This window comes from Telopea speciosissima, chromosome 4 (genome assembly GCF_018873765.1).
Source record: "Telopea speciosissima isolate NSW1024214 ecotype Mountain lineage chromosome 4, Tspe_v1, whole genome shotgun sequence".
Taxonomy (NCBI): domain Eukaryota; kingdom Viridiplantae; phylum Streptophyta; class Magnoliopsida; order Proteales; family Proteaceae; genus Telopea; species Telopea speciosissima.
This window is the reverse complement of record NC_057919.1, coordinates 69581084-69599295: the sequence shown is the minus strand read 5'-3', so window position 1 is coordinate 69599295 and position 18212 is coordinate 69581084. Positions and strand designations below refer to the sequence as shown.

Here is an 18212-nt window from a genome sequence, read left to right as displayed (position 1 = left end):
AGGGGAAATCATCACTGCTTATTGGCTCTGCGGCCCTGGTTTGGGCTAGACCCACCAGACCCAGACCCACCGTGGCTTCAATTAGCAGAACGAAGAAGGTCCAAGATAGTTGCCTCCTCCACATCTCTCTCTGGGTCTGGGTCTCTGCGCGAATATGTGATGTTTACACAGATTAGTCTTACGGAAAAGAAGAAAATTTATACGGAAAATTTACACAGATGGTATGTCTTGATGATTTCCACAGCTTCTGAGTAATGGCTATCCATTACCCAAAAGAATTCCTAAATGGAAAAGTAACATTTTTATTTCAAAACTGACCATTGGATCAATCAGATACACGTCTCAATCGTTTAAGAGTGTAATGGAGCAAACTGAAGCGTGTCAAAAATGGAACTGACAAAAATCCACAAATAAGTGGTTCATGCGTTCATAAATTTTTTTTTTTTTTTTTTTTTGAAAGTTAGAGATAATATCCTTGACTTTAACAATGATACCCTCACTTACCAAAAATAAAAGGGGTCACAAAAAATGAGAAAGATATTAATAAATAAAACTAATAACCATGAATAATGGTCATTGATACATTTTTGCAACATTTGATTTGACTTGATGAGCAAGAACGGATTTAAGTTTTAGTATTCTATAGGACGTATCAGTAATACTTGTTGGTAATGGCGACGATCGATACTAATATGGCATAGATACTTCTTTTTTTGGTAAACCTAATATGACATAGATATGATACAATAAAAAAGTGTCTTTTTTCTATCAAAAGAATGGCTTTTTTAATTAGAGTCAGCTTTTGTTTTTTTTTATTTTTTTAATGAAATAACTAGAGTCAGCTTGATACGGACCGATATAGGTGGACTAAGCTACTCTCCTGTGCGGGATGATGTTCAGCACATATTGTCTGGTTGGGAAGGCCTCGATCCACAAGTCACTACACCGAGATGCATGCGGTGATGTGGATCAAAACCCCTCAACCGCACGATTGTCCAGCGCATAAGTGCGCTGAAGAGAAGCTGGATCCGATATAGGTATCGATATCAATGGCCTGTGGGGTGGGTAAAAGATGGTTTGTAGTTTTATTCTTCTCGTTTTCTCTAACAGGTGTGATCTGTTTGTTAAAGACAAGATGTGTCTAATCACCATGTTTTGTTTTGTTCTAATTCTGCTCATGACAATTAGAACAAAACAAAAAGTGGTGACTATTAGGAGATAAAAGCACGTAACTCAGCTTGGTTTAGTAGCTATTAGGGGAAAAAAATTGTCTGTAGTGCACTACAGTGCAGGCTAAGGGTGTCAATTTGGGATTGGAATCGGGAATCATCTCAATACCATTCTGCTAAAGCACAGTACTGGACCGTCCTATTTACTAGTATCTGATTTTGGTACCGAATGATAAATGGGACGGGACAGTTCTGGGATGGAATTCCCAATGGTACCAGTACCAAAATACCAATTAGGTACCGGATGGTACCGAAACTACTAATATTGTTTAAAAAGAAAGAGTATATAAGATCTTTCTTTTTTTTTTTTTTATAAAAAAAAGATATAAGAATTACGACTCATTAAGGTTTCACTAATTGCCTTTTGAATACGAAGATGAACAACAGGTCAACAGCCGTAGCTTGAAGTCTCTCCTCACAGAACCTACTACAGTGCTACTCCCTCCTCCCTCGACCAACTACATCTACCAAGTTCTTCCTTTTTGCACTTCGTACTTCGTACTATATTACCGTGTGACATGTGTGATAAATAGAATTTTGTTTGAAAAAATCAAAGAGGAAACACAACGGGATTTTTCTATTTTGTAGGACTTCTCTAGATTTAAAAAAATGAGAAGCTTATTACATATGATCTTAGGGAGTTTGAAGAAGTAAAACTATGATTTCATAATTTAAGTTGCTTTATAAAAAGCAGTGGACAACTTAGATTTCATGATAGTGAAAAAATTCCATAACACTAATAAACCTGCCTTGTTAGAAACAATTAAACTTCTTCCCCCTTTTTCTACAGTGCCTAGAACCGTTTCAGAACCGGTACCGTCCCGTCCCGCTAGTAATCGGGACTGGGATCTAGGTTTGGTCCCGTTAACTAAATGAGACGGTACTGGGATTGGCACTTTTAGTACCGGTACCGGTACCGTCCCATTCTAAATACCGGGAACCATCCCAATTGACACCCTTAGTGCAGGCCTAAGAGCTCAACACGTGGAAAATGCGATATCCAATGGTGCCGAGCTTGAGAAGAAAGAAAAGAAAAAAAAATTCTTTCACATATCGAGCTCTCAGGCCCGCACTGTAGTGCACCACCAAATTAATGTACTACAAAGGATTTTAATCCATAGCTATTAGTCTTATTTGGTTCATTAGAACCTTGATTGTGTTGCAAATTAATACTCAACTAGAGATAAAATGTGAGTCAATGATTTACATTTCATTTTTAAGGCATTAGACTCTAAGATCTGGTGGGGCTCAGAAAAATCTCTATTCTAGTACCTGTTTTTTTTTGTTAAACAGACCGGGTTCAACACACTGAGAGAGGGTGAATTAGTGATTTTAAAAGTTTATGCCTAAATTTAATTCTTATGGAACACTATCACTATGCAACTGGTTCTCAAACTATATCACCCAGACTATGCCTAGAGCAAACTGTGAGGTCATTTGTGTTGATAATGAAGATAGCCAAACCCTTTAAAACAACCGATAAGTAATCTTTTGGCTGTATAAATTTAACATTCTGAGTAGGTGTGTTAAAAAAGCCCGGTCAATTCGAACCCACCCGAGCCCGCCCTAAGTCGAATTAGGGCCTGGGCTAAACTGTTCAACCAACAAGGTGGGCTTGAGCTGGGATTTTGAAGCTTGAAACCAGGCCCGGATTGAGGCATTGGGCTGAACCCAGTCTGACCTATCCCAACCCTATATACACTATGTGCATCTCAATCTATGTATACAAAAATATAATCTTCAGTATGAGCATGGCCCCCTGCACCCAGGGGGTGAAATAATCACCTTGCCTCTCCATGAAAGACGGAAATGACCACCTTATTGATGCGTCTACATGTGCTCTCAATGGCCCGGCCCCGTGTGTGCATGACCATGCTCCCCCCCCCCCCACCCAGAGAACTTTTCCTCTATTCTTTTGTGTAATATGGGGAAATGGTTTATGTGGGAAAGTATGGCCTCACGCTTAGACACTGAGATGGGTGAAATGATGATCGCCCCGTCCCACATGAACGGCCGAAATATCCGTCTTATTGATGTTTTCATGCGCATTCCCTTTGATCACCGTAGATGCAAAAGGTCCACACTCCCTCCATGTCAACTTTTTCCCTTGTAATATTATGAGAAAAGTGCCCTTAAGTTATTGATGGGGTTGTTAAAAACAAGATGGGTCTAATCACCATTTTTTGTTTTGTTCTAATTGTCATGAATTAGAACAAAACAAAAAGGGGTGATTAGACACATATTGTGTTTAACAAACCGGTCACACCTCTTAGAGAAAATGAGAAGATAGCAATAAAACTACAAACCATCTTTTAGTTACCCACCCCACAGTCCACCTCCACCCCCAAAGGCCATTGATATCAATATCGATATCAGTCCGTATCAAGCTGACTCTAATTAAAAAAGCCATTCTTTTGATAGGAAAAAGACATTTTTTTATCGTATTGTATCTGTTGCGTCAAGAACTCGGGGGAGCATGCCGTTCCTACAAAGAAGAAGACAACAAGAAAGGACCAGGCCGAATTGGTTTAATCGTTTCGATGCTTTAGTTAGAACTTTCTAACAACAAACAATAATAATTGAAATCAGATGATCATAGAAGGAAGTTATCCAGTTATTTATAGGTGATTGAGAGAATCTTGCTAGCAATGATGTGACTTAATAAGAAAGGGAATCTCCCTAACGTGAGTTTAGGTGATTGGGAGCTTTTTTAGGGTAAGGGATAAGCTCCCCAATCTATCACGTCTCTTCAGGCTAGATTAGTACGCTAATTTAGGGCCATTATGCCCATTCTACGTTATCTTTGGGGCGTGACTCCACTGCCTTATTCAAATTTGGCATCAGGGCATGGTCGGTCCATCTCGTAGGATCGGATCGCTATCTACTCTAGGTCGGTTCTTCCTCGCCTCGTCCTCCATGGGACGACCTGATCACGGGCACATACCGTCTTTGCCCACATGGGAATACACGTGTCTGAACCTATTAGGTACCGGTTTTATGATGTATCAGTATCTATGCCATATTAGTATCGCTCATCGCCGTTACCAACAAGCATTACTGATACGTCCTATAGAATACTAAAACTTAAATCCGTGCTTGCTCACCAGGTCAAATCAAATGTTGGAAAAAGTATCAATGACCATTTATGTTCAGACACTATTCGTGGAATTGGTTGATGATTAAATTTGACAATTGAGAATTGGGAATTGAGAATTCTTTCGTTTTAAATGTGGAAAGTTTTCATATGTAAAATTCAAATTATTTGGTGGGTATTTACATATTTCATCCTAACGATTAACGAAAGTATAATTTTACCTTCCAGTTTTGGATAATTCTGCGTATCCCCTAAGAATTACAAACGTTAACAAATACACTCATTCCGTCAGTTCATGACTAACAATGTTAAAAATATGCTGTAAACTGACTAAATTGCCTTTACAAAAAGAAAAAAAACAAAAAACAAACCTGCAACTCACCTTCCCCAAAATCGATTGGAGAAGATAAGTTGCAGGTATGGGAACACCATAGAAATCAAGACAGTGGCACGGCGAGCGAAGGATCCGGAGCGATTTGGAACAGAGTCTACCCAAGATAAAATATAAAAATAAAATAAAATAAGATTTTTTTTTTCTTCTACTAACTCTCATCCCTATTCATTAATAGCATATCTCACATGATCCTTTGCCCAAATCATACGGTGGATGACTCTAACCTTTGGCAAAGCTCATGACCTGATTAACAATTATCTATTACTAGAAAAAAAAAATTCCTGATTCCTGTGTATGCATGTCAGGCCTGTCACTTCCCATTGGTATTTTTCAAGTTTTGATTCTCTCTGTGTTTTTATTTTAGTTAAATCCCAATACAGGTATATGCAAAAGCAAAGGAATGTTGTTCCGGATCCTTCGCTAGCCGCGTCACTGTCTCGGTTTCCATGGTGTTCCCATACCTGCAACTCATCTTCTCCAATCGATTTTGGGGAAAATGCCTTGTAGGTTTGATTTTTATTTTTTTCTTCTTGTAATGGCAATTTTGTCAGATCACAGCATATTTTTAATATTGTTAGTCGTAAACCTAAGAGGGGTACGTAGAATTATCCAAAACTAAAGGGTAAAATTATATTTTCGTTAGACCTCAGGGGTGGTATGTGTAAATTACCCTTATTTGGTGGAGAAACTCCCAGGTGGATAAGGGGATTGATTGTAGGCTTGTTTGTAGCCAATGTGGGACTAATATCTCAACACTTCACTGCACATAGGGAAGTAAACAAATCAGATTCGGCTCAAATTTACTACTATCTGAATCTGAATCTATTTACTGAATGGCATATGCATAACTGATTCGATATCCGTAGATAGGTGAATGGATAAGATGGGAAAATTTTGTAGCTCTAAGTGAAGGTACAACTGTTTAATAAATTCGAACTCCACCCACAACTTCCTAAAGATAATAAATTTTACTTTTCGATTTTTTGTATAACCATTTTGATCTCAGGAAGTAATTAATCAAAAATGAAAGAAGTACTCACCTTCTTTCTTTTATCATTTAAGAGCAGTGCGAGATGAAAGTCTCATGCACAGTTTTGAATGAGAAAAATAAGTGAGGAATCATCTTTTTGACTCTGACTCTCCCACTCTAGTCATTGTTTTTTATCATGTTACTTCGAAAGTAACTACCTCAGCTTCAACCACTCGAATTTCGATATTCCTTTATATTTCTCATAAAATGAATGTCACTTTCTTCTGAAAATCTTAGCATGATATTGGAGAATCTCATTGCTATTATCCAAACAAGCATGAAATATATACTTGCTAATTCCTCGATGGTTTAAATCCAATAACCAATTTTAGTTTCCCACAAGACCACAACCATGGCCATCTTGATCAGTTCTTGAACTGTGTCTGATCAAGACTTCAGAAGGAGATGCCCTTCATAAATATTTTTTTTTTTTGGCCGGGGGATGGTTAAACACAGTGCTCCTATCTGAACTTGAGTTCTTTTATGTGAATATATATAACCAAAAAAAATACAAAAAGGAAAGAGATCGACACACAGTACGTGAACTGAGAGACATAATAATGGAATAGTGTAACATATGGTTGAATTCCTATTCCATCAAAAAATAGAAGAAAAATAAGCAATTTGCAAGTAAACAAAGTCAATCATGAGCATAATACTTTGTATTGCCTCTCATGAACACATTTTCTTATCATGCATGGCTAATATTAAAACAAATACCACGAAACACTAACAAATAAAACAGAGCAAACAAAGATGATAGAGAGATTTACTATGGTTCACACTAGTTACACCATCATGCGAGGTAGTTATACTCCCTAATCTTTATTTCTCTTGCAATCAAACGGAGCCTAAAAGCCGTTTTATGTCCAAGAGACGAAAACAAAACTAAAAAAAAGATATGTCTCAAACTAGAGATACTACTCTCAAACTCCAATGGTCCCATCCGGTTTGTCACGATGAGTATTTATGGAAAAAATCACTTAAATAGATTCAATATTTAATGGTCAAAAAGGTATTGATCCTTGCTACTTCTGCTTCTGCTTCTTCTCCCTTTGAGAAAGTTGGAGTACCAATGAGCAGATAGCTTAGGGTATCTCTTCAAATCAGGGGAGTTGAAGTCAACATAATAGAGGCCAAAACTCCATTTATAGCCAACTAGTAATTCATATAGATCTAGAAAGGACCAAGCGAAATACCCTCTAACATCCGATCCATTCCTATCAATTTCCAAGGAAACAAACACACAAAAGAGAGAGGACAATCTGGTTAATCTAATGAAATATTAGAAAGAGGAAAATAGGGAAAGTAAACAAAATTTTCTCTTTCTCCTCCATAATTAGTTTATACCTCATAACCTGTAGTAGACTTGTAATGTAACCCTCTAAATATTTCACCCTTGAAATGTCATTCAAAGATGCATTATGGAATGTCATTTGACCTACATGAGACATGTCATCAAGCATTAATATGTGTAAAATTTACCTTCTATAAATTATTATTATTATTTTTTGTCAAAAGAAAAAGTGTGCAACTTCTTGTCGCTGAAGTGGCAAATTAAGAAGTTGTAAGCTTCTTTTAATTGCCGCTTATTTTATTCTTAAAATTATTTAATGCAAGGGTAAAAAATAATTTTAAAAAAGTTAATTTAAAGGTGAAATGATAGGATTCATTTTCATTGGAAAAAAAAATGTGTTATATTAAAAAGGCAAAAGAAGTAATGTTACGATTTTTTTAAAATTTCCCAACCTTGATTACAACCAAGTTTTTCCAAAGGAAAACTCTTAAAGCTTCATGGTGGACCTTAATTAGGCTGTGTTTGGTATGCATTCTAGGTCGATTTCGCATTCTTGGATCATAAAAATAATTATTTTTATCATCCGAGAATGCGAAATTGACCCAGAATACATTCAAAAATGCATATCAAACACAACCTAAGTCTATTTCGTTTTAGATGATCTTTAAAAAAGGGGGAGGGGGAGCGTACCATTTTCATGGATGTAGATGGGTGGGTTGTCATAAGCTTGCCTCATATACTCCAGCGTAGCTTGCATTCCAGATGAAGTTATAGGGTACTGCAGCATATGCACCTATTCCTTAGATTAACTTAGCTTAATAGATCATGCTAATATATACGATGAAAGTTTGGTCACCTAGGGTGAAGAGAGAATCTCTTAATCCATCGTGATTTGACTTTATGATTGAAAACTTGACATTAACTCTCGACTTCTATTGATGATGGTTCAAAATACCTTTCCTTAATTGAATAGAAGGTCAGATCATGTATCTGAAGAGTTTCTCTTTTCACCATAGGTGAAGGAAAACTCCGTCAATAATTGTTAATAATTTAATAAAGAAAATTTATTTGTATGTCACACTCAGCATTTTACCAAGTTTGGTGGGGGATAGGGTTTTAAATTATGGTATCGTTAATGGTATCAGTCTTCGACGAGACCGACACTGTTATTGATACAGATCGATTGTATCAAGCCGATTGGATAGTCTTACCATCGATTATGAGTAAAAAAATATATTTAATTTTTTTACCATTTTGCCCGTGATACATTTTGAAGAGATCGATTTTCTTTTCACCACAGGTGAAGGAAAACTCGGTCCTTAATTGTGTAAAAAAATTATAGGTCATCTCTTCCTATCGAGGGCCCATAGGCCACTAGGGGTTGGCATCCCAACTCAAGGAAGGCGGCTAAAGGGTGGGGTGTGAGTGGGAGAGTAAGGAGGTAACAACAGGATGTACACATCCAATTGAGGGAGAGTCAAACATGCAACCTCTCCATGGACTTACGCCAGCACTCTATTGCATTGGCAGCCGCCAGGCCACCACCACGCCAAAAGGGGCTTCCTAATTGTTCAATCATAAGAGAAAATTTATTTATATTCCATACTCCTATTGTATGATTAATTACCTCACCCGGAATTGGTAGTCCTCCTATCGTATTATCTGCAAAAAATGGAAGTTTAATCAATAATGGAAAACTTCTTAAAGAGATGTGACTCTACAGACTTAATCTAAAGAGGTAAATATAAGGAGTCCGGGTAATTTTTAGCGTACGTGAATGACTCACAATCGTTCAGATGGAATATTTTCACAGATTGGATTCCATTTGAACGGTTGTGAGTTGTTCACCTATGCTCACGTACATGAAGACTCCCCGCTCACAAATTTAAGTAGCTACTAACATTCATGGATAGATGGAAATGAAATCAAGACATACTACTTATCAACTTGACGGCCATGTCAAGTTGGCAGTCTCTCTGATCTTGATTGAGACTATCAGGATCGTCCTTCACGTACGTTGTGTAGTAATGGTTCACTCCAAAGAAGTCATATGAGCCTTTAACTTGTCTTGATTGGCTTGGGGTGAAAGAAGGAATCCTTGAGCCTGCGATCTTTTTCATAATTTCAGGGTAATCTCCAAACACCAAGGGGTCCAAAAACCTGAAACATTTTTTTTCTCGCTAAAGATCAGATTGTATTTACGAAAGTGAGAAAGAATATACAAAAAAGACTCAAACTGGACAACCCCCAATAGAGGACCAAAAAAGAGAATAGAGACTTGCCAACCCATATAGAAGTCAATGGTCCTCTGAGTTGCCCTCATATCTTCTGTTGTGTTTGTTAGAGGAACAAACCAGTTAGAGAGTATATTGATCCCTATAAATCCCTGTTGCTTGGCCTGCATGAAAACAAGTACTATATAACATCTAGAGAAAAACACAATTGATATCAGAATAAATCCTGGCAAGGAGGTTAAGGAGCCATGAGAACTCTATGACGGGGTAGGGAAAGAGAAAAACGAAATTAATCAATGACTTGAATGTGTGTCAGTCCGATATGATATTAAGGGAGCGATGGATACACTTAACAGTAAAGCCCAATACCCATGGGTCATCTTGTCTCTGAGAAGTGTTATTTCATATTTGGGCGATGAATTTGATTATTTCACATGCATCATATCCAGAGTATTGTGTGACTGGCCATACATATTCCTTTAAAGCTTATAGCTAGGAATTTTTTTATAGGATAGTCATACGATCAGCTATGATGTATGGTGCGGAATATTGGGCAGATAAGAAGTATCATAAGATAAACTTAGTATAATTGAGATGAGGATTTTGAGATGGATGTGTGGCAAAACTAGGAATGATCAAATTAAAACTGATTTAGGAGTAGCTCTAATACATGACAAGTTACGAGAAAATCGTTTAAGGTGGCATGGTCATCATGTTCAATGGAAGCCTTCAGATGTTTAAGTTTGGACGAATAATTTGATTCAGATAAAATCAGCCAAAATAGCTATGGGAAATCCTAAAATGACTCTAGGAGAAGTGGTGATGAAAGACATGCATAACGTAGGCCTTATATCAAGTATGACCTCGAATAACGCTGATTGGAGGATAAGGATCATGTAGCTAACCCCATTTAGTTGGGATAAGGCTATGTTGTTGTTGTTGGAGAGGCAAAGAGAAGAATTAGAAAGAAAACTCGAACCTTTGAAGAGGGAAATACATTGGGATGAGTTTCACTACCAGTACCAAATCCAATACTCTCAAAATATTGCTAAAACTTGACTCACTCCACCTTGTATGAGAATCATACATGTACTTGCAAAGAAAAAATGAGAGATATATATGTACCTGGTACTTTTTCTTGTACAATCTTACAACTGATGCATGAGCAAGCAAGATATTATGTCCAACAATGTATGGCTCAACAGTAGAGTTACCATTTGTGCAATTGTTACCACATGGGAAAGAACAACGGCCAGGTGGTAAAAATCCTGAGCCATACCCTCCAAAAGTGATACCATTAGGCTCATTCACAGTGGTCCAATACAAAACTCTATTGCCAAACTCTCTGAAGCATACTTCTGCATATGCTGTAAAATCCTTCCTACATATCATCCAGTTCACAATTAGTATAAAGATTGCTAAAAATTATATTGTAAAATTTAATATATAGCATGCTATAGCATGTGTTGCAGTCATAGTTGGAAAACCAGGTTGTTTGACTCAATTTGTCTTTCAGAAAAACCTGATGACTCGGCCTTATCAAACCCTGTCAAAACGAGTCAGGTTTTTTATTTTTTAATACAATAATAATGCATACATTAGTAAAAAATTCATTAAAAAAAGCAGAATAAATATGAGAAAACCAGAAAAAATCAAGAATCACATATCAATGCATTTTGAGTTTTTACCATTGAACAAGAGAAGTGAGTCGAGGAATTGAGGTGTTTTAGAATACATATTTACTATTTCCTTAACTCAGTTTCTAAGTGAACCAACTATATGATTTTTTTTAAAACAACTAAACTCGCCAAGTTTGTCATGACTCAGGTAAAAATACCGAGTCTTATTTGACTCAGACAATTTATGACCCGGTCTCGTCATTTTTTACCCTGACCTAGTCTACTCAACTCTTGACTAGGTTTTCCAAAATTTTGACTCAAATTCGGACGACTCGCCCCAGTCAAAACCTAGTTTTCCAACTATTACTTGCACCAACACTACAAGTTCCCTTGCAAAGAACAATATATATTTGAGAAAACAAATTGGATTAAGGGAGAGGGGTAGAGTTCTAGCTAACACAATCTTTCGGCTCAGCCATCCTTTATACTCATCTTCGAGTTTCTGAGGAAGATCAAAATGGAACAATGTAACATGTGGTTGAATTCCTGATCCATGCATCAAACAAACGAAAAGAAACTCAGTAACACATTACAGCTCCTACTAAGTAGGGAACTCAACTCAATCCTACCATGGCTGATGAGTTCATTAATGAGGCTATTATAGTAGTGCAGTCCCTTTGGATTCACAAGCCCTCTTCCATCTGACAATAAGATTAAAAAGAAAATTTGTTAAGAGTAAGATGCACAAATGACCGATCACATACTTTTTTTTTTTTTTTTCTCTTCTCCTTTACGCACTGCTACAAAGAGGCTAATCACATTGCAGACTTCTTGGCAAAAGATGCTGCTACTTCGGGAAACTCTGGAACCATGATTACATTTCCAGATCGTATTGCAGAAGAGCTTGCCTTCGATGCTATGGCCCGTCCGAGATTCAGATTTTCTGCTTAGGAATGCCTAGGTTTTATTCTCTTGTAATTTTTCGTTTCTTTTCTTTTATTGAATGAATCCTTTTAGCTAAAATATATGGGAGAAAGTTCTTTGTCTGGGAGTGTAGCCTATGCCAGCACTCCCATGAATCTCTCTCTCTCTCCTCTCCATATGAAAAGACACCTCTGTGAGGATTTTAAAACCCCAATCAATCATTCATATGTCCATACGGATTTGGAATGCATCAGTAATAGAAGAGAAATAAAACATACATTTTGGGTTTTGAGAACTGAAGTCGATCCCCAAGCTTTTCCTTCCCTTTAGCCTTCCACAGCCCTTTCACTCTTTCTCTCGTGAGTAGGAATAAAAAATAACAAGTGACGGCTGTGGGGACCTTAGGGTTGAATATATATTATATTTTTCCTGACCCTAAACACACTCCCACAATGTGTAAGGTCAGTTATACCCCTGACTTAAACCTAGAGTGAATTATTAATATTTACGTTATGGGCCCAATAAGAATAAGATATATTAATGAAGCCCAAAACGCAATAACCTCTGCCCCCTTGTTTTGAAGAGGAGAGAGATAGACACATGGGAGTGATGGCGTAGGCCACACTCCCAGACAGAGAATTACTTCCCTAGATGTAATGTGAGAATGTGACAATTGGTACTCATCATACTTGGAATAAGCCTAGACCATGAGATGGAGAACCGATAAGCTTCCAATCCTGTATCCACCATGAGTTTGACATCTTCCTATGACACACAAAGATGAATAAAAGCTGAAATTAATGCATTGTCACTGTGTGGCAAAAACTCACTTAGATCAGTTAGATTCAACTTTGCAATATAACGAAGAAAAAAAATAAGGTTTGTTTAAGTAGAATATGATAAGATCATGAGAATATAATACAGGAATAAGAACTAAATGTAAAGACACCTTATATTTGTGATATTGGTTGCAGGCTATGTCACCGTTGCTGTTGTTTTTACCTGAAATTTTGAATTCAACAAATGCTATTAAAGACAATTTTTTAATAATATGTATATATTTACTAAAAAAAATTGGCATGCAATACTATAGAGCATAGTTGGAAAACCAGATTTTGATAAGGAAAGTCACCGGAGTCTAGTAAAAAAAAAAAATAAGGAAAACCTAGTCAAGAGTCATGGAGACTTGGGCAAATCACTGTTTTCTGGTTCAAAATTGGGGATTGCGCGTTTTGTGGATCAATCATCGCTGATTGCATTCCCTCATCTGTTTGGTTGTCTATCTTTCTCTCCTTGTATTGGTGTTGTTGGATGTAAGTTGTCTTTTGCTTTGAGGTCTTCCCCTCATGTGTTGTAGCCTCCTGAGCCTTGTACATTTTTTTTTTTTTTGCTAAAAGGATACCTTGATTAAAAGAGGATAAAAAATAAAGAGAAATACAAACACATGAACGAGATCTGGACAAACCCAGGCTAAATTATGGAGAGACTACCCCCACCTTCAGCAATGCCATTAGCAAGGGTAGTAAACCGAAAACTAGCAAAACTAGAATCTTGGTCTAGACATAGCGTCAGAGGCAATCTCCTTAGTAATATTATCTAGGAAATCAGTCATGGAGCCCGAAATCCCAGACTTACCCGCATCTTTTGTCGAATCTTGTACATTCTTCTCTCTTTATTTTCTATTTTTCTGGCCGGGCAATAAAGTTGATATTACCTATGATCAAATTCACTCAAACGAGTCACTAGAGACTCATTTGTTTTGAATAAATCACCACAAAAAAAAAAAAAAAAACCGTGAGTCCAATCCAAAAAACTCATAACTTGTCCAAAGTGGTCGAACCTTCATCCAATGGAACCACTATTCACTTCGTTTATAGTCTTTCTCATTCTTCCTTCCCTATTCAATAACTCTCACAATCGCAAAGACCTTGAAACCCTAATTGAAAAAAACCCAAACTCCCTAAGATTGGTTACCTCTCCCTGCTATAACTCCTCGCCTAGCGCGAGGTAGTGATGAGTGATGACTCTCTATCTCTATCTCTCAATGTTCGGTCAACGATATTATTGGTGAAGCCTGATTTCAGTCTAGGAAGTAGTTCAGTGGATGTTAGGAGGGCCGTTTCGGTCTCAAAACGATCTCGGATGGCCTAAAAAGAGTATACATCACCGCCATTGGCTATGAGTTGTGTAGAGCTCGTCGAGACCTTTGAAACGATATGTATTTTGACATATGTTTAGTTTTGGTCTGACCCTGACTACTTGGTCATTTTTAGGCTCTAGGGGTATTTCTATACTTTCTGGATTAGGGCTTCAATTCTCTATATATTGTTCTTTTGTCTAGGATGGCTGATGGGATCTCTACTCTTCTCTGGCTCAACCACTAGAGTCTCCATGGGGTGCTCCTTGACACTTATGGAGACCGTATCATATATGATGCATGTGTTGATCATATGGCCCTTGTCTCCTCAATCATGGTGGGTAGGTTCTGGAGCCCTGTTATTGGCCCCTCCCCTCTTCACCAGGTTGTTGAGGCTGCCCTCCCCTTCATCAAAAGGGGCCCGATAGTAGGGGTGACTAGGCTAGGTGTGGGCAGCCGCCTCTGGTGTCTTCTCCTCCACCTATGCATGGGAGTTGATCTGCTCTAACCATCGAGAGGTCCCTTGGGCTTTGATGATCTAGTTTTTGAGGCACATCCCGAGGCATAGTTTCATCACTGTTTTTTTGGCATGCTCTCTCCTAGGCTCAATCCATCGTTATCTCCACTTTGTGTGTCTTTTGTTGGAATGGTTTCGAGATGGTGGAGCACCTGTTCTTTGAGTGCCCCTATTCTCTCTCCTTACATATGGAAGGGAATTCTCCGTAAGTGTTGTCTCGCCCCAAGGTAGATTCCCCCTTGACCAAAAAGTGGCACTGGGTGAGGTCTTCGTTCAAGGGTAAGTCTTGTTGCGCTCGCGCTAGTAATTAAGTAGAAGTTTTGCGCCTCGGCATATCATGTGTGGTATGAGAAAAACCTCAGGAGACGGACTAATAAGTCCAGAACGAATCAAGCTAATCATCAAATATGGAGCTCCATTGTCTTTGAGGTTAGAGGTATGTCTGGATCATGTCTGTCTCTAGTCCCAAATGAATGTCAAAATCGTCATTTTGTATCTCCATGGAGTATTCTAGCCCTCTTTTCTGATATAACCCCCTTCTCTAGTGGCTTGCCCTCTTCTTGGCGGGATGTGCTTTCTACCCTCCCTTTCCCATCTTCTCCTTCCCCCCTCTTCGGTGGACAATATGTAGTCCTTGCATTTTGTTGAATAAATTTGCCATTCACCCAAAAAAAAATTATTAATGAAAGCATGTAACTCACTAAAATACTTTGGTTTCAAAATTTACTCCCTCAAATATGTTTCTATTGTTTTGTTTTTGGGTTAAATTGAGCCTTGAAGTAGCTAACTATAATACAGAGGCCTTTTAAGATGTTGGATTGGACCAATTTCCCATTGTGTTTTGGGATTTGACAAATCAATTTTTACTTTTACCTTTGGTAGTAACTTCAGTCTAGGCCCTCGTTGCTTCCTAGATACCACGTGGAGAAGACTAACACCACTGTATTGTTTAGGTGTTCCAATTGAAAAATTAAGCAATAAAATGATATATATATTAGAGGTGTTGTTCTCTGTGCTGCAGTGCAGCCTGCGCCTAGGGACATGGGGGTGGGCGTAATGACCACCCTGCCTTTTGCATACGTTGCTCACGTGCCTGAGCACAGGCTACGCTATGGCACATAGAACATTCTCCTTATATATAAATATACCCAACTTTCACAACATATCTCAAATCTGGGGTATTAATTCTTTCACATTGTTTAAACAAGCAAACCGTTTAAGAAACAAATATCTACAATCATAATCGAAATCATTTAGAATCGATAAATTGAAACCGTTTAAAAATCGAGAAATCGAAACCATTTATTAAATGAATTTAGTTTTAATAAATGAAATCGTTTTCGTTCTACTTTCACTTAAAAATTCTTGTACCGAACCAAACCGAAAGATTTAACACTTTATTTTTGGTGAATACCGAAAGATTTAACACCCTGAAAGGGTACGTATTCATTTTATATGTTGTCTTTTTCGAATCTGACAATGCTGCCCTTCGTCTGTCTATCCCATGCTGCTCGACACCTATCTCATTTAATACCATTATTAATGCATTTTGGTTTATTTCTAAAAGTAAATAGGGCAGCTGGCACAAGTAGATCTACTTATCATTCAAACATAGACCCCACCTGACCAACAAGTTATAAATAAAATATGGGAAATTGCATTACAGGTATTATGTTTAGCTAGATGTGCACCCGCTCATCATAATCTTGGATGTTCTGAATAAAATATCTGGAATTTTCATTGAGATGCAATTCCCTGTTCCCTGCTGCGCAGGTTTTTTTGAATCATTAATGGGATTAATAATTTATAATTTTTTGTTAGATGGTCAGAATGTTTTAACATCTGTAGGAATTTTGTATTCAATCGATACAAAAAAGGCTGAGCTAACAGGAATCTTACAAAATTAAAAACATGCTCTCAAAAAGGGAATCCATCTTAAGGAAATTTGGATTACAAATTATAGTTTTAGTAGAATTTTGAAATCACAAGGATACATGTGCATACCTTGGAACTTAGCTATTGGCTTTTTTGAACTAGCTGAACTAACTTAATGTATCTATCTTCCTTCAACATAACCAATGGATTAATGCCTTACGATTCCTAGCCCAACATGCTATTAGGACCAACACTCCTTTCCCCCCCCCCCTCCCCTTCCCTTCCTTTCCCTTTCATTTCCTTTCCTTTTTTTATATGATGTATAGACTTTTCTCTTACTTTAATATACCTGTGCGTGGCTAACGTGCTGCCTCATAGAGGTAGGGGTTAGAATTTAGAAGACTATCCCACACACTACACAAGCATCCTACCCAAGTGTGAGGCCGGCCCAGACACAGAATCCTCCCTATCCCTACATTTGGGGAAAATTATCCTCTCCAATTCCTTTATGCTCTGCAATACGATCGTGCTAGGTGAAGATGCCAAAGTGTGACAGCCCAGACACATGGCAGTGTTTGTATGTCTGAGCTACCATGTGTCGGCATCTCCAACTAGCACTACCACACTGCCAAGGTTTAAGAATTGGAGAAAATAATAATCCTACATTTGGAAGGATAAAAATCAAATGCACATGTGAGGTGCATCGGACAATGCACCGCAGTTAAGAGAATAAAAATTTAAAAACCTAAAAGTTAATAATTCTCTCAAAAACAAGAATATAAAAGAGAATAAGAACTCAAGAACATCAAAATGAATTGCGAAAAGGAAGAAAAAAAAAATCTTGAACTGATAATTCACTAGTGAATGGAAACTTATGAACATCTCATGTTTAAAATCCTATTTGAACAAAAAAGAGGACTAACCAGAGTGAACGAAAGTATCCCAGATGCTGGGGGCTTTTCCATCTTCGAATGCTGCGCCTTCAACCTTCATCATCGTAATCGTCACAAATAAAAGATGGTCATATCCCTAACGGCCCATCTATTTCTTGTTTCAAAATTCAAAAAGAAAAAGAGAGCTAATTAAATGAGAAGAAGAGATATATAACTGACCTGATAAGCGGAGGTCCCTGAACCAAAAACAAACTGAGACGGGAAATCATCTCTGCTTATTGCCTCCACTGCCGCCGTTGTTTGGGCTACAATTAGCAGAACCAAGAGCGACCAAGACTTCCACATCTATCTCTCTCTTCTGTGTGTGTCTAATATATGAGGGTTATACAGAGATCAGATCAGATCAGATCAGATCTCTCTCTCTCTCTCTCTCTCTCTCTCCGTTAATATGTGAGGGTTGACAGGTTTGACGAGTCAGGAAGGAGGCTCTAGTTTCGGTTAGTTTAAGTGAAGTGAGGGTTGACAGGTTTGACGAGTCAGGAAGGAGGCTAGAGAATTCGGTTAGTTTAAGTGAATCACACGAGAGTGATCCACATTGATCCACATCTTTAATAAGGGTGTCAATTGATCAATTCCACTCCTCCACTTCTGCCGGCCCCTCGCCCCCACACACAAGTAAGGTGGAATGTACCGCTTTACCCTTGTTTGAGTGCCTTGCCTGAGTGGGGGTAAGGTGGTATTTTCCACCGTGCTTGTGCGTGAGGGGGCGCACGACAATACCGAGTAGGGGGAACTTGAGGAGTCGGATCCGTCAATTGGTTTAGTTAGATTGGAAAGAGATCCTCTTCATCTCCAACTCCTCTCTAACCATTCATCTAACGGCAGGGAGGATTTAGACACGTATTCTCAAGTGTTCACAGGTGTTGGGATATATGTCCAAGTCCTCTCAGTTGTTGGATGCCCAAGTAG

General features: G+C 38.0%; 1 pseudogene; it reads right to left on the bottom strand.

Moving 5' to 3' along the window:
- Positions 1 to 6713: 6713 nt before the first annotated feature.
- LOC122657786 lies at positions 6714 to 12839 on the bottom strand (annotated as a pseudogene).
- Between the last annotated feature and the right edge of the window lie 5373 nt (positions 12840 to 18212).